Below are 4,830 nucleotides of genomic sequence, written 5' to 3'. Positions count from 1 at the left end.
ACTTGTTAATTCTGGGAATGTCTTGCAGATTAATTTGCTTGCCAGAGGTGGTTCCTCTAATTGATGTCTAAGAACCCTAATTAGTTAAGAAAACTTGTTTTTAACATTTTCATTGCTATTTGTTATTATTATTATTATTATTGCTAATATCTCTATTATAAATAATTCACAAGGGCATCTTTCTGACAAAAGACAAAGAGCTGGCTACTAGTATATTTGACTCTGTCAGTGAAAGTGGTAAAGGGATTTGAGAAAATAAGGCAAACCACTGGAATTATGTGTTAAAATTTTAAATATTATAGACACATTTACTTAATTTCTAATACTGTTGTTGCTTATAATTAAATAAGATGTTTTCCATGAACCACGCATTACAGCAAATATATTGTTTATACAGATTAAATTTTCATCAAAAGGGACGCCTGGGTGGCTCAGTTGGTTAAGCCGCTGCCTTGGCTCAGGTCATGATCCCAGCGCCTTGGGATCGAGTCCCGCATTGGGCTCCTTGCTCGGCCGGGAGCCTGCTTCTCCCTCTGCCTCTGCCTGCCATTCTGTCTGCCTGTGCTTGCTGTCTCGCCCACTCTCTCTGATAAAGAAATAAAATCTTAAAATAAATAAATTTTCATCAAAAAATTGTAAGTGTATTTTATTGTAGGATCCTGATAAGCATTTTGCAGATGAGAAAAGTGAAATTTAGAAAAGTATGTCTCTTCAAATCCCTCATACAATATCTGGCCTAGATAGAAGGATATACTATCACAATTGAGGAAGATAATTGAGATTACTTAAAAGGATAAACTTTACTGTATCGGGTTTTTTAAAAGTTTGCCACAGATTCAGATTCTTTTAAAATATATATCTATTTTGTGTAAAGAGAATGCACTGAGAAGTAAAAAGAAAGTGATATATCAGTGCTACCAACTAATGGCTATAATATCATCACCTTATTTATGAACAATGAAACAGTGTGCAATATTTAAATAAATTTAAATAAATTCCTATTTATTTTATATATTTATAAATTTAAATAAATTCCTATTTATTTATTATTAAAGAAATTCCTCTAACAAAGAGTATGTTTTGAAGGTTGCTAGCAGAAAAGTGTTGTACTACATGGAAGTAATCAGAAAATGTGATCTAAAATTCTGCTTTCGAGTGCCTGGGTGGCTCAGTGGGTTAAGCTGCTGCCTTCAGCTCAGGTCATGATCTCAGGGTCCTGGGATCGAGTCCCACATCGGGCTCTCTGCTCAGCGGGGAGCCTGCTTCCCCCTCTCTCTGCCTGCCTCTCTGCCTACTTGTGATCTCTCTCTGTCAAATAAATAAATAAAATCTTTAAAAAAAATAAAATAAAATAAAATAAAATAAAATTCTGCTTTCAAGAGCGCCTGGGTGGCTCAGTGGGTTAAAATTCTGCTTTCAAGAAGCTATAACAGTAAGTACTGAGCATTAGCTATTCTATGCTATGGATGAATAACTGAAATCTACATTTGACACTAATGGTACACTATATGTTAACTAATTGAATTTTAAAAAGTTAATTTAAAAAAACCACTATTTTATAAAACAATATTCCCAACAGGCTCTTTTGCTTTAAAATACTCACTTTGTGTAGCTGCCATCTTGCGTCCCCGCGTGTGTGCACCTAATCTCAGCTGGTCCGCCCGAGACCCCCTGAGCGCCAACCCTAGTCCCCCGCGTGGTCCCATTTCCGCTCCAACAAGATGAAAGAAACGATCATGAGCCAGGAGAAACTCGCCAAACTGCAAGCACAAGTGCGTATTGGTGGGAAAGGAACTGGTTGCCGAAAGAAGAAGGTGGTTCATAGAACAGCTACAGCAGATGATAAAAAACTTCAGTTCTCCTTAAAGAAGTTAGGGGTAAACAATATCTCTGGTATTGAAGAAGTGAATATGTTCACAAACCAAGGAACAGTGATCCACTTTAACAACCCCAAAGTTCTGGCATCGCTGGCAGCGAACACTTTCACCATTACAGGCCATGCTGAGACAAAGCAGCTGACAGAAATGCTACCCAGTATCTTAAACCAACTTGGTGCAGACAGTCTGACTAGATTAAGAAGACTGGCTGAATCTCTGCCCAAACAATCTGTGGATGGAAAAGCACCACTTGCTACCGGAGAGGATGATGATGATGAAGTTCCAGATCTTGTGGAGAATTTGATGAAGCTTCCAAGAATGAAGCAAACTGAATTGAGTCAACTTCTGAAGAAGATAAAACTTAAAGAAGTTACTGGGAGCTGCTATTTTATATTATGACTGCTTTTTAAAATTTTGTTCATGGATCTGATAAAATCTAGATCTCTAATATTTTTAAGCCCAAGCCCCTTGGACACAGCAGCTCTTTTCAGTTTTTGCTTATACACAATTCATTCCTTACAGCTTATTAAGCTGAAGAAGCCTGGTAATAAAGTTTGAAACAAGATTAATAAAGTTCTTTGCCTAGGAAAAAATAAAATAAAATACTCACTTTGTAATGAGAGTCATTACTTTTGTCTAGCCAATTCTTACATCACTGTTTATCCCTTCCCTGCTTTATCCCTTCCCAGTATCAATAAAGGCTCACTTGGGTTACCGAGAAGCCATGAGAAAGCTTGTAATAGGTCAGGCTGGTTTTCACCAGCAATTTGACCACCATGTGCACAGGGAAGTCTATTGATAAAGGCTTTATTGCAATAAGTTGCAAATACATGGATGATTTTGAATTCTCTTTCTTGAGGTCTTGTTTCATGATAATAAATTGAGGGTGGCTTATTGGAATGGATGTTATTAACATATCTTCACAGTTATAAGTACATGGAATTGTAAAATAGATGAATGAATGTGGCATTACTGACAACTGTCCTCATTTTGAAATCAAATTACAGTGTACTAAGATGAGGAAGCAAAGCAGATTAGGGATTATGAGTGAAATAATTTAAAAAAGTCTTAGGGGTATGATCAGACTATTGGGTAATTCAGTAGAAAAATGTCAACTGATTGAGATTCTGTGTTCCCTGATTTCAGAGAGAAGTTAAGATAAATAAGTAACACAAGGAGACTAGGAAGCCAAACATAAGTGATAATTTTGTGCCAGGGTGTGTGTACATCTGTTTATCTTCTTGCTTTACCACTAAGGTTTCTCCTAGAGGAGAGCTTAAATATGTGTTGGAACTAATCTCTGTGGATTACACAAGAAACCACATCCTACAGCTCTCCCTGAAACACCCCTTATGATTTCAATGTAATTTGGTTTTTGCATTTTTAGAAATAACAAAATACTTTGCAAACTCATCTACTTTATTACCACCACAAGTGAGTCAGCTGACTCCACATTTTAACACAGTGACAGTCACAGAGGAATGGAGGAATGAGTAGAGTTATCAATATATGTGCTTTTAAGAAGTATGACAGGGTAGCAGCTATTTCCAGGAACCAAAACATGGGTCAGCAGCTGTGCAGGAAAAGTGATGGAATAAATGACTCATTTCAGAGGAGTTCTATAACATATTAGTTCTATAATGTATCTTCAGCACCCAATTACCCACTTTGATCTAAAGATAAGGATTTACAGTTAAGGTCCCATTTATGATTTGACTGGTAGGGTCTGAATCATTTTTACTATTGTTTTGACTATTACTTGAAACCTATAGTAGTACTTGGGATATGTGTTGTGTATTCTGTGAACATGTGCTATTTTTAGATTAGATAATTTCTGTCTCGAACCCCTGTTAATTTGTTTGGTTTTGTTTATTTGGTAGTGGTTTCAGTAAATGGATATATCTGAAAAATTGCAAAGCCACTATTAAAATAAGTTATTATTATATATAGCATGGAATTGCACATTCCTCCTTTGAATCCGACAGATCTTCACCATATCCTTAACAATTTGGGGAAAACTTGCTATTATTTTTCTTTTTAAAATTTCTCCTGTTAGGCTGTGATGGTTGTCATCAGCAGTAACTCCTCTGAAGGCTTTGTCAAAAGAGTTGAAAAAATTAGAAGGTGTGAATGAAGCTGTTTGCTGAATATGAAGAAAAGAGTATTGAAGTACAATTCACACACTTACTTCTCCTTCTATGCTTTCAGATGTTTGACATTTGAAAATTTTGCTTCTAGAAGAGATGCCCTATATAATTCTTACTTTAAGGAGCAAGTTGCTTTTATAATTTTTTTTATTATTCTACCATTCAAGTATTTCCATTTAAATTAAATTCAATAGCATTAAAAAAAATCAAAAGTGCAGCCAGTATTCAATTCCTGGGCTAAATAATTTTAGAAAGCTTTGTGTTATTGAACCTACAGGGTTTTCCTGTAGTTTTAACTCTTTCTTTCTGTGATTTTTCCCATTAGTCATGTAAGTGACTGCAATACAACAGACATTGAGGATAAAGAAGGACTGAATAGAACAATCATTGGCCTCATGAAGTTGAGAATCTAGCAAGGGAGTCAAACAATTCAATCATTCAGAGACAATTTATTGAGTGCCTGGCCTAAGATGAACACAACAAAACCCCAGCCCAGAGGAATCATTTTAATGGGAGAGATAGATAATAGGTAAGCCAACTTAAAAAAAATCGTACTGGTTTTTCTTTAATAGTGATGCATATTTGAACTAAATAAGCACATTTTAAAAAGAGCAGTGTTTGAGAGGAGGTTTTTTAACTGAGTGGTCCGAAAGGGCCTCCCTGAAAAAGTCTGTTTGGAACAGATTTCTGAATAACATCATCTAGGAATCTGCGTAAAAATCTCAGGGATGGATGATTTTTCCAGTCAAAAAACTGTAAAGGCTCCAAAGTCACAATAGAGCTATAAGTTTCTCTAATAAAGTAAC

General features: G+C 35.8%; 1 pseudogene; it reads left to right on the top strand.

Annotated features, from left to right (window-relative positions):
• The first annotated feature begins 1,608 nt into the window (after window positions 1-1,608).
• On the top strand, window positions 1,609-2,350 carry LOC131814695 (transcription factor BTF3-like; annotated as a pseudogene).
• The last annotated feature ends 2,480 nt before the right edge of the window (window positions 2,351-4,830 follow it).

The sequence above is a fragment of the Mustela lutreola genome, chromosome 14, assembly GCF_030435805.1.
Source record: "Mustela lutreola isolate mMusLut2 chromosome 14, mMusLut2.pri, whole genome shotgun sequence".
NCBI lineage: Eukaryota > Metazoa > Chordata > Mammalia > Carnivora > Mustelidae > Mustela > Mustela lutreola.
This window is presented reverse-complemented; position numbering and strand designations above follow the sequence as displayed.